Source organism: Littorina saxatilis, linkage group LG16 (assembly GCF_037325665.1).
Source record: "Littorina saxatilis isolate snail1 linkage group LG16, US_GU_Lsax_2.0, whole genome shotgun sequence".
Taxonomy (NCBI): domain Eukaryota; kingdom Metazoa; phylum Mollusca; class Gastropoda; order Littorinimorpha; family Littorinidae; genus Littorina; species Littorina saxatilis.
The window spans coordinates 21,486,656-21,507,776 of NC_090260.1; the positions used below are offsets into that span (position 1 = coordinate 21,486,656).

At 40.6% G+C, this 21,121-nt stretch overlaps 1 long non-coding RNA gene across 2 annotated transcripts; it reads right to left on the minus strand.

Moving 5' to 3' along the window:
- Positions 1-272: 272 nt before the first annotated feature.
- On the minus strand, positions 273-19,409 carry LOC138950585 (uncharacterized). Of its 2 annotated transcripts, none has more exons than XR_011450744.1 (6): positions 18,356-19,409; positions 17,810-17,914; positions 13,977-14,085; positions 9,351-9,417; positions 7,304-7,471; positions 273-579 (listed from the first exon to the last, which is right to left on the minus strand). It is a non-coding gene; the product is annotated as an uncharacterized lncRNA (long non-coding RNA). The 2 variants fall into 2 exon arrangements; XR_011450743.1 differs by having other exon boundaries at positions 13,973-14,085.
- Positions 19,410-21,121: the final 1,712 nt, after the last annotated feature.

Here is a 21,121-nt window from a genome sequence, read left to right on the forward strand (position 1 = left end):
AATGAGAAGATATTTAACTAAATTTGTCCACAACTCTTCGCAGTAACACGAACGAAGAGACAGCTGCAGAAGAAATTGTTACATTTACTTGTGAGCAGCGCAGCACATGGACAGAGGAATAAAGGGTTGCTCCAGGAAACCATGATAAATATAAATCCAACAACTTTTTGATTATTTTACAACTGGTTCAATGATGAAGTGGTTAGATCCTGTTGCGACATTCTCAGTTACTTAACCTCCTCCCCCCCCCCCCCCCCCCCCCCCCGCCCCGATAGTCATAGAGAGATCTCAGCTTAAATCCAAAATTCCAACAAGTAATAATTGTAATAATTATATCCAGCGGGGAAGTGAGTTTACCCAACCGAAGGGTTGGGAATATATCTGGTTGTGTACATTCTCAACTACGCTATAGGCGAGCAGCCATACATCCACAAAATAAAGTGTCTTTCCCTTTCAGCAGCTCATGTACGTGTGCAATGTGCTGGTGTACTCTCACTCCTCTTCTTCTTTCAGGGCACATCTTTTCTGGTTGTTTGAAACTGAGAGGAGGCTGTCATCCAATACCAGCGCCTTGGATTCCTGAAGAACAAAAAGATCACAAAAATCACAAATTTGTTTCAGTAAAATCAGTGAAATCTTATTTTGCAACCAAGGGCAAAGAGTGCTGTCTGCCATTGTCAAAGGAAGACATTACACAAATCGAACATGGTTTTCAGATATAGCACTTGATAACCTACACATTGATACAGTATTTAAATTTCCTGTGAATTTTTTAAATGATCATATGAAACTTGTTTGTAATCATAGGCAATTGTTTCAATACTTTTTTGATAAATTTAAAGGTTTAAAAGTTAATTCTTATCAGGCGTTTTCGTCTTTACTTATTGTTTTTGTATCTGGCTGAAGTTGGCTTATGCAATGTTTTGTTCAGTTCTAACACTTCTCTGGATGGGATGTATGCTATTTTTTGTTCTGCCCCGGAGATCTTTAACTGCTTTCTCATTTGTTTAGTTATGGTAATCATCTGCACTTCTTTCCACAGTGACATTATTTTTGTTTTATTTGGATGGAGAGAAAAAAATGTACTGACAAAATTGTCGTCTTTTTTATTTTATCTCTTTTTACATTCGATGCTATGTTAAAAGTGCATTTGATTTCTTTCTGTCTGTGCTTTTTGTCTTGAAATTGCTAATAACTTCTGCATCTTTTGACCAAATTACTTCATACTAACCTTCACCCTGCTTCGTGGGTCGTGGACGACCCAGAGCCTCACAAAATCGTATTTATATCTCTGAAACTATTTGGAGTTTTTAAAGGCTGACATAGTCCTATTTGATTAGTTTAAAGGCATATGTACGCGCTCCCGTGTTTACAAAGTGTAGTTTGCCCATAATCGATGTCAAACGCACCATAAGACCATATAATGACGATATGTCACCATGCGCGGACCATAATACATGCATTACAGCTTGTTCTAGCCTCTGAAAAAGTGAGGATGTCAACAAAGCCGCGGTGTTAGCTCCCTTGCATCAACGTTACATGTGTTGCCAAATCTATAAATAGGACGATCCAGATCAAAATGAAAATTAACATAATTATCTCAACATTGAAGGGGTCCTAGACCACAATATTTTGCAGGGAACTTAATTTAGCATGTCTCCAGCTGTTGGTAAAGCAATTAGCGTGTATAGTCATCGAGTACATATGCCTTTAATTACATCCAGGGCTTTTCCCATTGTTGCGGGGTTGTATAAATTAAGCTTCCTGCAAAGTTTTAGGTTTGAAGTCGTCACCAATGACGAGAAATAACTATTTATTGCATTGTTTAGCAACAGTTCTCCAAGACTTGGGCTACTTTTAGACCGTTGACCTCACTTCGTGACGTTTCGTAAACCAAAGATGGCATTTGAGACTGTTCTGTTTACATTTGACACTATCAACACCACTTTGCAATACTGAAATAATTTTTTCTGTGTTTGAAAGCTACAGCCAATCGTTATTATATCCCCTTAGATACAGTTTTATAACATTATTGGCACATGTAAACAATATACGTTATTTGCGTGTTTGACCAAAATAGGACATTTTACACAGATCGAGACAGTCATTGTTCTCCGAGACCGCGCTAGCGGTCGAGGTGAACAATGACTGTCGAGATCTGTGTAAAATGTCATATTTTGGTCAAACACGCAAATAACATTTATGTATCGATCGAATTCCTTTCAGGTACTTATGTCTTTGTTGTTGTTTTGACGATTGAACGAGCACACACACACATGCATGCAATCCACATGTGTATGCAATCAAACACATAAGCTTCATATTTGGGCGTTTCAGGTTGACCGAAACTTCAAAGGAACTACAAAACACACGTCATGTACTCACTTTGTTGTTGTTTTGACATTGAACAGCACACACACATGCAATCAAACACATGACGGTTTTTTTTTTTGAGTTCCTTTGAAGTTTCGGTCAACCTGAAAAGCCAAATTATAAAGTTTTGTCGGCCTCTGACGTCACATGACTCAAAGAAGGGAAATCCAATCTCCAATCGATACATTATGAATTAATTAATGAACGCTACGAGTATGGCAGCCTTTAATTGAGATTTCATGTAATCTCCAATCACCATGCGACCTTCCCATTGCCCAACTTTTGAAAGACTATCTTTCTAATCTAAACAAACAAATAAACGATGACGCAATTTGAACTACACAGTCCGGATGATGTTGGTCGTGGACGACCCATATGGTAAGGAATTTTAATAATAATAATAATAATACGAGAATTTATAACGCGCACATATCTCACCACAAGGCGACTCAAGGCGCACTCATACACATTCTTTCGCATTAACAACTCATGCACACTCATATAATAATAATAATAATACGAATATTTGTAACGCGCACATGTCTCACCAACAGGCGACCGAAGGCGCACATACACTCATTCACACACACGGAGACTTAAAGTCATTAACACACACACACCATCAACCATTAAATATGTACAGTTATTCAGGGTGGGATGGGGGTGGGCAGTGTAGAATGCATGGATTATTTGGAAAAAAGGAATGTCTTGAGTGCAGATTTGAATGATTCGAGGGACTTGTGACGGAGGGGGAGAGGTAGTGTGTTCCATTGGCTAGGTGCTTGGAAAGAAAATGAGCATTGACCTGCTGTTTTGAGTTTGGTGTGGGGGATGTTGAGCTTAAGGGAGTCGGCAGATGATCTGAGTGCTCGTGAAGGGACATATAGAGAGAGAGAGTCGGAGAGATAGGCAGGGGCGAGACCATGGAGGCATTTGTAGGTGAGAGTGTTGATTTTGTATGTGATACGGGCAGGAACGGGCAACCAGTGGAGCTGATTTAGGAGGGGGGTGATATGGTCTCTCTTTTTTTTTGTAAGACAAGACGGGCAGAGCTATTTTGAATGCGTTGGAGACGAGAGATAGAAGAAGAGGGAAGACCAGTCAAGAGAGAGTTACAATAGTCAAGACGTGAGAGAATGGTGGAAGTGACCAGTTTGGCGGTAGCATCTGTGGTGAGGTACTTGCGGATAGTGGTGATGCGGCAGAGTTGGAAGTAGCAGGTGCGAGAGACAGAAGAGATGTGTTGTTTCATGGAAAGGGTGTTGTCTAGAGTGACTCCGATATTTTTGACAGCAAAAGACAGCGGGACAGAAGAGTCAGAGAGTTGAAGAGAGTACGTGGCTTTGGAGAGTTTGGATGTAGTGCCTATTAGAATGGCTTCAGTTTTGTTGCTATTGAGCTGAAGTTTGTTTTCTGTCATCCAATTCTGCACGTCAGTGATATAGTGTCAGAGATAGAGGAAAGAAGATATTCAGACTGGTCAGGGGAAGAGCTGTTGTAAAGTTGAGAGTCGTCGGCAAAAGAGTGGTGGAGAACGTTGTGTCGGTCAAAGATGTGGTCAAGAGCTTGAGTGTAGAGAGTAAATAGTACAGGCCCAAGGACTGAGCCCTGAGGGACTCCGCACTCAAGCCTGATGGGGTCAGATTTCAGTTTGTCAATCGAAACAGTCTGGTAGCGGTCGGTGAGATAAGAAGAGAACCAAGAAAGAGCTGTGCTATGGATACCAAAGGTGTGCTGAAGGCGTTGAAGGAGGATGTTGTGGTCGACTGTGTCAAAGGCCGCTGATAGATCAAGTAGGGCGACGGCAGAGATTTCAGCTTGGTCAGTGGCAAGGAGGAGATCATTAGTGATTTTTATGAAGGGCAGTTTCGGTGGAGTTGTGAGGACGATAGGCAGATTGAAGCGGAGAGAGAAGATTGTTGCAAAGAAGGTGAGAGGTCGAGTTGTTTCAGGAGTTTGGAGATGAAGGAAAGGTTTGAGACAGGGCGGTAGTTGCTGAGAGTGTTTGGGTCAAGCGATGGTTTCTTCAGTAGAGTAGAGGTTTGACAATAGCAGTCTTAAAGGAGTTGGGGACAGTGCCTGTTTGCAGAGAAGTGTTGATGATTTTGAGAATAGAAGGGAGGGGGTCAGGAAGACAGTCAGAGTAGAGTTGTGTGGAAAGAGGGTCAAGGTCACAGGTTTTCAAGGTCATTTTTTTGAGGACTTTCTCCAGGTCAGTGAGAGTGGGGGCTGAAAGTGTGTGAAGGGAGTGCCTGTAAATGCAGGAGGAGTTTCAGAGTTTTACGTTGTTTATCCTTATTCAGATGGCGTGGGTCGTGTATGACACATACTTTTTACGTTGAATCATTAGGAAATTATGGGTCGTACACGACCCACATAATCCGGACTGTGTAGTCCAAAGCATGATCTGGTGAAGGTTAACGTACATTAACTTCAGCTATGCAGTCCGCTGATTGACACTTTTATAGGTATACAACCCACACACCCCCTTTCCCAGATCATTGGTGACCTAAAAACAGCAGTTATAGCTAGGTTCAGGACAAACCCTAGACATGAAAGTGCTTTTCATTCACAATTTAGGATGGATAATTTAAATCGGAACACATTTGTTTTACCTTCGGACAGGAAACTTTGTGGAGTGGTCATGAACAAATTTAAATTCATGCACAACTACCAACAAGAAGAGCAAACGCTCGATCGAGTCACTTTCGCAGTTCTGAATATTATATGAGGCATCAGATGGACAGGAAGAAATTGCTATTCACAACACAATGCATACCTGAAGAATTCAAGACATACATGTGACCTTGAAAAAGGTCAAAGGTCACCAAAGCAGACGTCAAAGTGTAGAGGTCACTGGGAGTCACGTTCACATAAAATTTGAGCCCGGTCACTTTTATAGTTTCCGAGAAAAGCCCAACGTTAAGTTGTGTGTTGCCGAACAGAAAAGGCTAGTTATCTCCCTTGTTTTTCTGATAACGTTTGTAAAAGGCTACAGATGTAAATACTTTGATGTAAAGAATAATCCTACAAAGTTTCAATCACATCCGATGAACTTTGTCAAAGATATAAAATGTCTAATTTTTCCTTTGACGCTGACCTGTGACCTTGAAAAAGGTCAAAGGTCAACGAAACCATCGTTAAAGTGTAGAGGTCATTGGAGGTCACGACTAAACAAAATATGAGCCCGATCGCTTTGATAGTTTCCGAGAAAAGTCCAACGTTAAGGTGGTGTCTACGGACGGCCGGCTGGACGGCCGGCCGGACGGCCGGCCAGACGGCCGGCCGGCCAGACGGCCGGCCGGACAGACTAACACTGACCGATTACATAGAGTCACTTTTTCTCAAGTGACTCAAAAATGCAACCCTAAAATTAAAGAATGCTAATAACTCTACATCTGTTGACCGAATTACTTTATATTTGGAAGACATAAATATCAGCCTATGCATGACCCTTCCACAAAGTGACAATTATATAGATCAAATGGTCTGACGTTTGTGCAATTTCAAAAAAGGTTACCGAATTCGGCGATCGACTCAACAGAACAAGGTTTGACATTGAGCGGCAGCAATACTTACCTAATCTGAACCCTCCAGACCTTAACCTTTCGGATTATCTGAATTTCCGAGTATACACAAACACCCCTTAGATCATCAGTGACCTGAAGAAAGCAGTTACAACTAGACTCAAGGCATTCCCCAAGCAAGAAAACTGTCGTCTGATTGACAATTTCGGAGGTGTAATTTGGAACACATTTTGGAGAAAAGGTACATGTCGTACCATTTTACCTACAGACTCAAAGATGTGTAGAATGGTCATAGACGAACTAAAGTGCATGCACAACAACTATAAAAAATATTTGCCAAACTAAAATGACTGGAAAATGTAACCCCTTTGTTGTGAAGTGACACTTCATCCATGGGAAATGCCCTGATCCTGCCTGTAATTGCTGCAACTAAGTCACTGATTGTCTAATGTTGATTAAGGTATACTATGTTATACGAATTACCCCAAAGGTAACAATTTGGAGGGCAAAAATTGGGCAAGTTCGGCTACCGCTCAATGCCAAACCTCGTACAAATGAGTCAATCCCCGAATTTGGCAACTTGTTTTTTAAATTGCACAAGAGTCAAACCATTTGATTTATAGAATTTTCACTTTGTGGAACTGTCATGCATACGCTGAAATGTATGTCCCTCAAATATGAAGTGATTCGGTCAACAGATGTAGAAGTTATTAACATTTTTGAGGGTTGCATTTTTTGGGGGTCACCCTGTATAAAGATTTTTGCTGAACTTTAATGACCCCCTTCATTGTAAGGTTACACTTGCGCAATGGCGCGCAAAATTCATCAATGACATGAACTCATTCCTCTAAGGCAAATGCCCTGATCCTGCTTAATTGTAACGGCTGCATTCAAGTCATTGATTGTCTAGAGTTGGTTAGAGGTTACTAGGTACTAACAATCTGGAGGGCTTAAAACCGGTTAGTATAGCTCAGGCTCAGTTTTCAACCTGGTAATGTTGAGCCAATCCCCAAAATAAGATTTGTTTTCCGAAATCTCACAAAAGTCAGATTCTTTTAGGCTACCATTCTTTTACCTACAAACTGGCAACTTTGTTGAGAGGTCATACATAAGCTGAAGTGAATATACACCAAATATGAACTAATATGTGATCGACAGATGTGGAATTTATTACAATGAGAATTGTTTTTATGGGTTACATTTTTGGGGTTACCCTGTACAAACTTCAGTTTTCTTTTTGAATGTTACGTGAGAGAAAATGTTCTTTCATCAAGTACAGATGAAATTCAGAAAGTAAAAATACTTAACAAATTGCTTTAAATCCAAGAGAAGGTGTGTGAAGGATTGGGGGGTTTGAATCAATAATATTAAAATTAATAAAAAGCACTGACTCGACCACGTACCATATATATTCTTACTGGTTGATGAGCCTTGAATGTGTGCAGACATGTGAAAGGTTTGTGAAGAGCAACAACTCAACTGAACCCCTGACGCATAGGCTCTTCCTTCCTTTTGTTCAGTGAGACTCTTCCATTTGTGTGGATCAGCAGCATTACCGGCATGCCAGGCAGCTACAAAAGATGGAGAAAAATAAAACATTAACAAGAAACAATGGAGAAAAATAAAACATTAACAAGAAACAATCAGCAGTATTATTTTCAAGGTAACATAAATGTTCTCTGAGCCTGTGCCAAAAATAATTTCTCTTTGTAAAAGCAGCAAGTTACTAATAGCACCATACCTTCATAAAGTAAACCCTTCAGAGTGATAGTACAAATAATTTCATCAGTTTTTATCAATTGGAAAGTCTTGAAAATGTTATAAGAATGCCCAAAAATGGCAAAATCAGACACTTTCACAGAGTATGAGAGTTACTTGCCTTGGGAGTTTGCTTGCACTTGCAAGAGATCTAAAGCGAGTTTCTCTGCACTGATCGTTAGATTTGAATTTAGAAAACAACCAAACTCATCGATTTTATATGGAGATTAATGTGTTCAAGCCTGTAGTTGCTAGTTTAAATGCAGTATGTTTGTATTGTTTCGTCTAGAGATGTACATTTCGTACATTAGAGGGTTCGGAACCTTTCAATCGCTAGCTCATCAACCTGTGAGCTATCGAGGATTCAGGCCCATTGTTGGGTAAGTAATTTTGGTTGTTGGTTAAGTTACCAAAAATGATTCCCCCCTCTGCTTCTTTCTCTCTGTAAATGAGTAGGGCTAGTTATTTTTCGGTAACTTACCCAACAACCAACCCAACAACCAAAATCACTTACTCAACAACGCCCCCCCCAAGACATTTATTTATTTATTTATTTATTTATTTACGAGGATTTATATCGCGCACGTATCTCAAGGCGACTCAAGGCGCATGTTACCTATTGACATTTTCAAGACCCTGTTTTCTAAGATATTCTGGTCATAAACTTATGTAAGTTTACCCCCATTGTAAGACCTGATTTTTTCAGGGTTTTGAAAATCTTAAAAGGAGGATTTCACTACCTATGACCGCCACCCCCAATCCCCAATGTTCAACATTAAGCTTTTTGTCCACAGCCGGCCGGCCATTCGTCCGGCCAGACATACCGACTGACAGTGAATCCTAATACTAGTGGATTACTCCTTTTAACTTAAGACATGTTTTATTATAGACAATAAGTTGACATGGAAACCAAACTCTGATGCCCTTGTGAAGAAACTCCACTCTCGCCTGTACTTTTTGAGAAAACTCAGGTCTTTTAACATCAGACAAGAAATCCTTCAGATGTTTTACACTTCAACGTGCAATAGTGTGTTGTACTTTGGCTCCGTGTGTTGGGGTGGCAACATCAACAAGCAAGACAGGGATAGATTAGATAAATTCATCAGGAAAGCAAGTGGGGTGGTAGGGAGGAAGCAGGACAATTTCACATCAACACATGAACGACGACTGACTGACAAGGTACAGAAGATTTTGGCTGACGACTCGCACCCACTCAGACCGGAATTTGACAGTAGACGGACAGACAGGAGCAACAGATTCAGACAACCAACCGCAAGATCCACACGCTACAGAAATTCGTTCATTCCATCTGCAATTCACATCTTCAATTCTCAGGTGGGGCGGTAGATGCTGGTGTTGTCGCTCTGATGCACGGGGTCAGTGTTCTGTATTGTTTCAGTATTGTTGATTTTGTTTTGCATTCTACTCTCTTAATCTTAGACATGTGATAACCGGCAAGGTGCTGACTTTCTTTTGTGCATTGTTGATGGTGAATGCATGTTAATTTATTTTTAATATACTTTCTTATGTGATAACCAATGTGCTATATTTTCTCAGGACAAAGAACAAATGTTTATTTTGAATGTGTTATGTATGTTATTATTACGGACACAAACGCTCAGCAATGTAATTTCTCTTTTAGAGATTAATAAAGTTATTGTATTGTATTGTATTGTATTGTATTTTACTCACCTGAGCAATAAGATAATCAATGTGCCCTGAAGGACCTCTATCGCATTGGTACTGTTAGCTCTCTCACCTATGACGTAAGATAAGACAAAGTATGAAACAGCAATATTTTGTCTGATTTATTTTACGTATGGCGAAGGCGAGTCGAATGAGCATTTGCTTTTCTTGTTGAAAAATTCTAAGGACACAGATTTTCCTCTCAAATCAATGCAATAGAGAAAACTAGAAAGACAAAGTGTGTTGAGATCTTCACTTTTATTTTTTAACAAGAAGAGCAAACGCTCGATCGAGTCACTTTCGCAGTTCTGAATATTATATGAGGCATCAGATGGACAGGAAGAAATTGCTATTCACAACACAATACAGATGTAAATAATTTGATGTAAAGAATAATCCTATAAAGTTTGAATCAAATCCGATGAATAGTTTCAGAGATATGATATTTCAATTTTTTTCCTTCAAGACATACCTGTGACCTTGAAAAAGGTCAAAGGTCACCAAAGCAGACGTCAAAGTGTAGAGGTCACTGGGAGTCACGTTCACATAAAATTTGAGCCCGGTCACTTTTATAGTTTCCGAGAAAAGCCCAACGTTAAGTTGTGTGTTGCCGAACAGAAAAGGCTAGTTATCTCCCTTGTTTTTCTGATAACGTTCGTAAAAGGCTACAGATGTAAATACTTTGATGTAAAGAATAATCCTACAAAGTTTCAATCACATCCGATGAACTTTGTCAAAGATATAAAATGTCTAATTTTTCCTTTGACGCTGACCTGTGACCTTGAAAAAGGTCAAAGGTCAACGAAACCATCGTTAAAGTGTAGAGGTCATTGGAGGTCACGACTAAACAAAATATGAGCCGGATCGCTTTGATAGTTTCCGAGAAAAGTCCAACGTTAAGGTGGTGTCTACGGACGGCCGGCCGGCCGGACAGACTAACACTGACCGATTACATAGAGTCACTTTTTCTCAAGTGACTCAAAAAGGATACATATATCACTATGCAATTCTAACGTTTTCAAAAATTGATATCACTGAGGGTGCCCAGGTTATGCTATCTGCATGTAGTAATTCTTTCTTTCTTTCTTTGGTGTTTAACGTCGTTTTCAACCGTTCAAGGTTATATCGCGACGGGGAAAGGGGGGAGATGGGATAGAGCCACTTGTTAATTGTTTCTTGTTCACAAAAGCACTAATCAAAAAAATTGCTCCAGGGGCTTGCAACGTAGTACAATATATGACCTTACTGGGAGAATGCAAGTTTCCAGTACAAAGGACTTAACATTTCTTACATACTGCATGTAGTAATGACCTAACACCACAGGTGTAGCAGTTCTCTAGTCTGGTTGGCCCAGTTATATTTTGTTTGTTTGTTTGCTTAACGCCCAGCCGACCACGAAGGGCCATATCAGGGCGGTGCTGCTTTGACATATAACGTGCGCAACACACAAGACAGAAGTCGCAGCACAGGCTTCATGTCTCACCCAGTCACATTATTCTGACACCAAACCAACCAGTCCTAGCACTAACCCCATAATGCCAGACGCCAGGCGGAGCAGCCACTAGATTGCCAATTTTAAAGTCTTAGGTATGACCCGGCCGGGGTTCGAACCCACGACCTCCCGATCACGGGGCGGACGCCTTACCACTAGGCCAACCGTGCCGGTCTCCCAGTTATATGACAGTAAGCGTACATGGTAGAGTGATGCCCTGTCAATGTCATGTAGTCTCAAACTTGAACAGAAATCCCAAACATCATTATCATCATTCCCATAACAGTTATAGTCAACAATAATGTCAGCTCTGAATAAGAGTTAAGACAATGAAAAATAAAACGAAAAAAAACAAATGACCTGTATCCATGAACTTATGAAGAGCAGCTAAGATTCTCCCTAGCTGTAAGCTGTAAGCGTTCAAACAAAAGGATGGATTCGTTGTATGTAAAAGCTGGGTGGTCTGAGATCAGATTCTGGCCGTGCACAGGATGCGGATGGTAACATAAATAATTTGTGTAGAGTAAAAACAATCACAACTGGCCATACATTTAAGGCTGGAGTACACTTTGGAAAGTACGTTGGAGTAGCCTCCCTTCCCGGATTTAGAACGTGTTTCGTGTCGTAACAGATTATCCACTTATTAGCCATATCCATATGCAAAATAATGAAACAAACATTAGGAAATGGCAGACGTTTACAAATATCGACATTCTCTATCGATATATCAGTGCAATAAAAACAAGTCGCGTAAGGCGAAAATACAACATTTAGTCAAGTAGCTGTCGAACTCACAGAATGAAACTGAACGCAATGCAACGCAGCAAGACCGTATACTCGTAGCATCGTCAGTCCACCGCGCACGGCAAAGGCAGTGAAATTGACAGGAAGAGCGGGGTAGTACTTGCGCTGAGAAGGATAGCACGCTTTTCTGTACCTCTCTTTGTTTTAACTTTCTGAGCGTGTTTTTAATCCAAACATATCATATCTATATGTTTTTGGAATCAGGAACCGACAAGGAATAAGATGAAAGTGTTTTTGAATTGATTTCAAAAATTTAATTTTGATAATAATTTTTATATATTTAATTTTCAGAGCTTGTTTTTAATCCGAATATAACATATTTATATGTTTTTGGAATCAGCAAATGATGGAGAATAAGATGAACGTAAATTTGGATCGTTTTAGAAAAAAATAATTTTTTTTTACAATTTTCAGATTTTTAATGACCAAAGTCATTAATTAATTTTTAAGCCACCAAGCTGAAATGCAATACCGAAGTCCGGACTTCGTCGAAGACTACTTGACCAAAATTTCAACCAATTTGGTTGAAAAATGAGAGTGTGACAGTGCCGCCTCAACTTTCACGAAAAGCCGGATATGACGTCATCAAAGACATTTATCAAAAAAATGAAAAAAACGTATGGGGATATCATACCCAAGAACTCTCATGTCAAATTTCATAAAGATCGGTCCAGTAGTTTGGTCTGAATCGCTCTACACGCACGCACGCACGCACACACGCACGCACACACACACATACACCACGACCCTCGTTTCGATTCCCCCTCGATGTTAAAACATTTAGTCAAAACTTGACTAAATGTAAAAACAATCGTTAGAACTTGCATTTACGACATGTCGTGCGTGAGAACGTGTCAGTAAACAAGCACTTGTTGCCTGGCTGACGAACCCTACGAGTCAATCTAAAACAGCCAAGTAATGGAAAGCAGTCTGCCGATAAACATAACAAACTACAGATGAAAAAGTGTGTTCATCCCTGCTCTGGATAAAAGACATCGGACTGATGACAACGTGGCAGCGTTCATGCGAAAATATTTTTTTCAGATTATCCATTCTACATTTTATTGCACGTACTTGGGGCAGATCTGAATTTCACACTAGAAGATGACAAATCGGTCTTGTGAGTTGAGAACTACATGTTCTTTGCCGACAGAAATCACGATGGGACAAGATGCAGATTGTGTTGAAGAGATGTTTGCAGATCATTGCATCTACATTTTATTGCTCAGATCAATGCACGTAGTTGGGGTAGATCTGAATTTCGCAATGGAAGACACAAATCCGTCTTGTGAGATAAGAACCACATGTTCTTGGGCGGCAGAAATCACTATGGGACAAAATGAGGATTGTGTTGAGGGGGTTAATACTGACTGACTTTAGATGAAGAGTTCCTAGACCTGGTTTTTGTAAAGAGGCATCATGATGATATCCTGGTTTTTACATTTAGTCAAGTTTTGACTAAATGTTTTAACATAGAGGGGGAATCGAAACGAGGGTCGTGGTGTATGTGTGTGTGTGTGTGTTTATGTGTGTGTGTGTATGTGTGTGTGTGCGTGCGTGCGTGTAGAGCGATTCAGACCAAACTACTGGACCGATCTTTATGAAATTTTACATGAGAGTTCCTGGGATTGATATCCCCGAAAGTTTTTTCTTTTTTTTTTGATAAATGTCTTTGATGACGTCATATCCGGCTTTTCGTGAAAGTTGAGGCGGCACTGTCACGCCCTCATTTTTCAACCAAATTGGTTGAAATTTTGGTCAAGTAATCTTCGACGAAGCCCGGACTTCGGTATTGCATTTCAACGTGGTGGCTTAAAAATTAATTAATGACTTTGGTCATTAAAAATCTGAAAATTGTAAAAAAAAAAAAAAGTTTTATAAAACGATCCAAATTTACGTTTACCTTATTCTCCATCATTTGCTGATTCCAAAAACATATAAATATGTTATATTCGGATTAAAAACAAGCTCTGAAAATTAAATATATAAAAATCATTATCAAAATTAAATTAATAGAAAAAAATAAAAACACATAATTTATATACATGTAACCCTCCACCACGGAATGAGTTGCATGTCACCTTTGCATGATTTTCATATTTTTACATTTATCTAAAGAGTTTTTTATTTTATGCTCTATCCAGAGGTGAAAACCGTTTTAGAAAAGAGCGAAAACTGTTTGAGTTATAAGCCTGTGACTAAGGTGACCCTCACACTGTTACCAGACACTCCCCGGACTTATATTTAAGCCTAGCGCAGAACCGCGCGAGGTGACATGTGACTCATTTCGTGGTGGAGGGTCACATATAAGCTACTTCTAAAGAGAACTTACCTACATTTTTAGAGCAAAGGATGATGTTGATTCTTCACTGGCTCAGTATATAAAACCCTGTCTGCAGATCATCTGTCAACTTTGAAACAAATAGCACTGCAGACTGACCGGCACTGCAAAATAAATGTCATTTTCAGCTGCCAAACATATCAAAACAATACAAACATCCCTGTGACAACAAACACAAGTTACACCGCTTTACAATTTATTTCAGTGCCTTGTCACTGTAATAGAATTCAAAAGAAAAACACGTTGTGGATGGCACTTAAACATTTTATTGAAAAATTGCATCTATATATATATACGACTTGTGTCTGTGTATCTGTGTATTTGTGTATTCGCCATGCACGGCCAAAGTTCTCGATGGATCTGCTTCAAATTTGGTGGGCATATTCAGGTAGACCCGGGACACGACACAACCTGGTCGATATTTCAACACGTGCTCTCAGCGCGCAGCGCTGAACCGATTTTGGTTCAACCTCAGCTATTTTGGTTCCACCTCAGCTACCCGGGCCCCCATACCGACACACCAAAGCCAAAGTTCTCGGTGGATCTTTTTCAAATTTGGACACCGTATTCAGCTACACCCCGGACACAATATCATCGATGAGATATTTCAACACGTGCTCTCAGCGCGTAGCGCTGAAATGATTTTGGTTTTTGTGTTCATTTCACCATTATAAGTAACTCTTCCTTATCTTCTCATCTTCTCCAGGTTTTCAGCGTTTACCTCCCTTCCTTCGTTTGGTGCACTATAGTGTGAGTGGAGCGTCTTCGGATATTCCCGGCGTTCTGTTACTGTTACTATTTTTAGAAGGTCAACGCAGTGTCCAGAACGTAAATTGGACCCGTAAATTATCCTCACTGTCAAAGTGCAAAGGTCGAATCAATTTATAGCCACGCGAAAAATACACTGTCATCTATCTCTCTATAGATACAGCTTCTCTGTGTTTTTGTGTGTGTGTGTGTGTGTCTCTATGTGAGCAACACCTGTGCATTGTTCAGTTCTGTTTGTGATGTGGTCTGGCGGCTTTTGTGTAATTTTATGTACTGGCCTTCCTTTGAGAAGCTCTAACTTGCTCAGTCCTGTTTGAGTGGAGTTCGCCTCCAAAGGTGATTAACACGGTTACATTCGTCGACAAGGATGGGACTCGATATGGTCAGGAATGGCATTATGGCCACTGAATCATTTTCGTGCTGTTCCCATTCCACGAATCTGGGAGGGACCTAAGCTTGGCGAGCTTGGCGGGTCCATTGTTCGGACCCGGCGAAGCCGGCGTACGGCTCTAAGTACTTCTTCCCGGCGAAGCCGGCTACCCGGCGAAGCGGGTATTCATTCTAGTCTATCTATACAGTATATATATACGACTAGTGTCTGTGTGTGTGTGTGTGTGTGTGTGTGTGTGTTCGCGATGCACGGCCAAAGTTCTCGATGGATCTGCTTCAAATTTGGTGGGCATATTCAGGTAGACCCCGGACACAACCTGGTCGATGAGAATTTTCAACACGTGCTCTCAGCGCGCAGCGCTGAACCGATTTTGATTTTTCTGTTCATCTTCCCAGATCCATTCCCAGTAACTCTTCCTTATCTTCTCCAGTGTTTTGCGCTTATCTCCTTTCCTTCATGTGGCGTCAATCCATATTCCCGTTTCTATTTTTAGAAGGTCACTGTCGACAACGCTCATTCCATATTCCCGTTATACTATTTTTAGAAAGTCACTGTCCCGGCGAAGCCGGGTATTACTCTTCCTTATCTTCTCCAGTATTTTATTATCTCCCTTCCTTCGTGCGGTGCGCCGGCAAAGCCGGCGTACACCCGGCAAAGCCGAGTCCCCGGCGCGGCCGGGTATTCGGCTCGACTTCTTCCCGGCGAAGCGGGTATTTATCTAGTATATATATATATGCTAACAAATGGCTCTCATTCAAATAGCCGGTGATAACCCAAAAGCATTAGGTTAAATAGAGAATACTAGTTACTACATGGCTTACTGTGTCGTACCAGATTTACACTCGTTTTTGTAAATATTGAACAGCGAGCGAAAGCGAGATGTTCACTATTTGAAAAAGCAACGAGTGTAAATCTGGTACGACACAGCAAGCCATGTAGTATTCTGTTGATCCTACATACTGTACTTGCATGTATTTGACTGAAAATGTCTTGCAGTCGAGGCAGCTAAATTGAAGATGCTTGTTTTTGAACCTCGATCTCTTCTAAAGCCTCGTGCAATCTATTACGTCAAAGCAAAGGAAGTCACTCATTGAGGGTAATTAGCGAGCACAATTTTTGTTTCTATTATGACGTTTGTCTCGGTGACTTTGGCATCATAAGCAGTGGAAAAACAGCTCCCTGCCAGACTTGCTTGACGTCACATGACCTCATTTACATGATATAAACATGTGTGATTTGAACGATTATTATCTCACGGGTGTCTCTCTCACGTATACAGTAGGATAAGTAGAGGTTACATGCCGAGTCTCAGTGATTATTAAAAATAATGGTCGAAGTTAGCGGATCATGAAAAATGCGAGCTTCAGCGAGCTTTTTCATGACCGCGAACTGAGACCATTATTTTTAATAATCACTGAGACGAGGTGTGTAACCTCTTTATTCCTCCTTTCTTCAGTTATTCCAAAAAAACAGGAGTTTTTGTGCGAAAGTTTGATCGAATCCGAATCACTCAACTAGTCAACCTGCGCAGGCGATCGATTAATGCGCGGTTGTATAGTTCCGTGCAAATCATTCCATTCTGTTAACACTTCTTTTCAGTTTCCCTGTTTTGGACTAAAATCAAGTACACAGATATGCTGTTATTCTGCTGTGGCGGTAAAGGCAGATATTGTGTGTTCTGTTTATGTTTTAGTATCGCTTAGTAAATGTTCTTTCGTCAAATGGGACTAGCAGACGAACTTTTGCACCCGTGTTCCAACGTTAATTACTGTATGAAGTTCAGTTTTCTGGGGAAAATAGTGTATGAAACCGCTTTATGTTGTTTAAATTGATGAGATGTGTGCATTTGGTTGCGTGTGATCTGTTTATAAAATGAAATATTGTTGAAAACTGACCGTCGGATTGCAGTCAGTGTTGTCGAAGAAACTGCGTTAAAAGAAGGGGAACTACTCTTGTCGCCAGAGTATGAGTTACTTGCCTTGGGAATTTGCTTGTGATGAACGGTGTGTGCACGGCAGATCTAGATTCAGAAAACAACCTAACTCATGGATTTTATATGGAGATTCATGTGTTCAGGCCTGTAGTTGTTAATTTAAATGCGGTATGTTTGTATTGTTTGCTCCAGAGATGTATATTTCGTACGTATAGAGCGTTCGGAACTTTTCAGTCGCAAAAGTAGTACCAAAACAGAACAGCTTCTCAACCCATTGCACTATCGAGGATTCAGGCTGTTGCTGGCTCGTTATTTGTTTGGTTGCTGGGTCATTATCGAAAAATAACTAGCTCTACAAGTTTACAGAGGTAAAGAAGCAGAGGGGGGAATAAATGGAAATACATGTACAGAATAAAGATTCATTACACACTTGCTGTAGATAAATGAAAAGTGATACAATTTACAAAGAACACAAGATTGAAATGTGAATACAGACTGACGGTGACAAAGTCATCAAATTCAGCTAGTTTCACTCAGAATCACTGCCTTTGTGGAATTACCTTAACACACTGGTACCAATAGTATTGGGAACATATTTTAACTTTTAAGGCATTATTAACATTATCAATCAATTCAGAGTTTAGTGATAGTGATACTGTTATGTTCTTGTTAAACTTAAAGCAATGAATGACCTGCACAATCATGTATAAGTTATAATGATAAAATTGAAAAGTACCTGAAGAAAAATCAGACAGCTGTGCTGTTTTGATGAATGATGAAGCAGCTCTGGTTCATCTGGAGGTGACATCATCATCACAGCAGGATCAAAAGTCCAGGACAACTGTACATAATATAAATAAAAAACCATATGAATTGCGCTGACCATGATGCATGTATACATGTATCACTATCAATGATTCATTTACATCAATTGAAAAAACAAACATTTTAAAGTAACTTAAAACAACTGAGTCAAATTAGCAGGAAAACATAAAATACTCACACAGATAATCAAACTTTATTTCCTCGATTATAATGATCCTGTGAATTATGAGTCAGTCACACACACACATACTTGTACAGAGTGCAACACATACATCACAATTAATTCACATTCACACGCATAAAGTGACAAGTGTGTGGAACTTTACTAGTTGTACATGCCTTGGCTTGACCTTGTGACACTGACACCATCGGCAAGGGCCACTGCCAACAGCACACCGTATTCAGTTGCCTTTAGAAGCTATGCATACTTACGTTGTGAAATATGATGAATACTTACCATTCTGGTCACTGACAATTCCAAGCAAAATGTTCCCATGGTGATACTGGTCGTCATTTGCGAACATCCGCAGTTTGCATGTAGCTGGCGTCCAAAAGACAACAGTTCAGCCAGTACTTTGCCGGGATCTGTGTTGGCTTTTCGTCGGAGGTGAACACGAAGAACTTGCTCATTTCAACGCACTATACATTCACAGCATGGCCGTCAAAAACAAACAGTGGGCTTTCTACTGCCAGCAATGACTTCAGCTCCTCAGTTTCAGTCGAGAAATTAAATATATGTCATCGATGTCGCACGTTTACTTTCACAAAATAATGAGCTTACCAAAGGGAAGTCACTCACGTCGTTGGACTGGCTATTTACACAAGCAGTTGTGCAACATAGACCGTGTTCGTCGAAGCCAGGCTATCTACACAAGTGTGAAGTGAGCAATCAGCGTTCGAGCTTAGCCGATATTCGTGATTTCATGGCGTCATTTTCTGAATTATTTGTGTTGTTCAACTTGAAGCTGAATAAAAAGTGCCGTGTGTGTGTGTGTGTGTGTGTGTGTGTGTGTGTGTGTGTGTGTGTGTGTGTGTGTGTGTGTGCCAGTGTGCCGGGTGTGTGTCAGTGTCACGGTGTGTGTGTGCGTGTGTTACATGTCACTATTGCCGGGACGTCAGCCAGGCTTCTGCTAAAATAAACTGTCCAGACAGAATGCTTTCCCGCCAAGTTAAAGAGACGGTACAATCATCTAGAGAGACTAAGAAACGCGGCATGTTATATATATACGACTTGTGTCTGTCTGTGTGTGTGTCTGTGTGTGAGTTCGCGATGCACGGCCAAAGTTCTCGATGGATCTGCTTCAAATTTGGTGGGCATATTCAGGTAGACCCGGTACAGGACACAACCTGGTCGATATTTCAACACGTGCTCTCAGCGCGCAGCGCTGAACCGATTTTGGTTCCACCTCAGCTACCCGGGCCCCCATACCGACACACCAAAGCCAAAGTTCTCGGTGGATCTTTTTCAAATTTGGACACCGTATTCAGCTACACCCCGGACACAATATCATCGCTGAACCGAATTTGGTTTTTGTGTTCATTTCACCATTATAAGTAACTCTTCCTTATCTTCTCATCTTCTCCATGTTTTCAGCGTTTACCTCCCTTCCTTCGTATGGTGCACTATAGTATCTTCGGATATTCCCGGCGTTCTGTTACTATTTTTAGAAGGTCACCGCAGTGTCCAGAACGTAAATTGGACCCGTAAATTATCCTCACTGTAAAAGTGCAAAGGTCGAATCAATTTATAGCCACGCGAAAAATACACTGTCATCTATCTCTCTATAGATACGGCTTCTCTGTGTTTGTGTGTGTGTGTGTGTGTGTGTGTGTGTGTGTGTGTGTGTGTGTGTGTGTGTCTCTCTCTATGTGAGCAACACCTGTGCATTGTTCAGTTCTGTTTGTGATGTGGTCTGGCGGCTTTTGTGTAATTTTATGTACTGGCCTTCCTTTGAGAAGCCATAACAGTTCAAAAGGGCTTAGAGATAAGCTCTAACTTGCTCAGTCCTGTTTGAGTGGAGTTCGCCTCCAAAGGTGATTAACACAAGGATGGGACTCGATATGGTCAGGAATGGCATTATGGCCACTGAATCATTTTCGTGCTGTTCCCATTCCACGAATCTGGGAGGGACCTAAGCTTGGCGGGTCCATTGTTCGGACCCGGCGAAGCCGGCGTACGGCTCTAAGTACTTCTTCCCGGCGAAGCCGGCTACCCGGCGAAGCGGGTATTCATTCTAGTTCATAATATATTTAAGCAGATTTGTGCTGACTGACACTGATTTTATCCCACAATTCATCAGTGTTAATTGAATGATCAGTCAATAGCATTCGAAAACGGAGAGTACGTGTTACGTCACTTGGCCGCAAGTGTCAGCATTTTTGTAGGGAGAGGGAGCCAGAGTGTGTGCGTGCACTGTGAAACTTGTACATAGGTTTTTTGTTCATTTTATAGTATTGTTTACTTTCCAGGCTAAATTTGCAAACAGACTGCACAAATTCAAAAACCTCTCCCCACTTGTGTTAATAGGCTGGATAATGTATGTACCCACATTAATTTATGCTTGAGGACGAAGAAAGCCACTCTCCCTACTTGTGTAAATAGCTTAGCCTTGTTGAAAACAATATATACACAATTACTTCTGTATGTATAGCCTTTGTCACAGGGACTAAAGCCGAAAATGGTATAGATTTTGCATAAATGATAATGCAAATGCAGCAAATAGACCGATGTTTACACAAATAATCAACAGTTTCACACTCTGCAAGACAAAAACTGTAATTGTTTGGTTTTTTTAAACTGGAGGATCGAAAAATCACTGAGGCTTCGCTGCCATCCCGGCCGGCGAACGTGCCGCTATCGATCAGTTAAAAGTATCTGTGTCTTAGGTTAATAACTGATTCGAATGCACTCTCATACAAAGTCATTCAAGGGAAAACACAGCGTCATTTCACTTGTACGATATCAGTCTAAAGTACTTTTAGTCTAAATTAGATTTTTTGGGGGGTGGCTCGCATCAAGACTTAGTAGATCGGACATTTCAGTGTCAGGCGCATAAAACACATCCACAAAATAACTTGAACTGTGTTTGTTTGTATTCATGTTTTTTTGTTTAACTTTTTAACTTACCAGCAACGAAAACTCAAACATAATTTATTCTATAACACTGAATACACTTCACTGAGTCTCTCAGTCATTTATCGCACAACACAGTCCGCCACGATT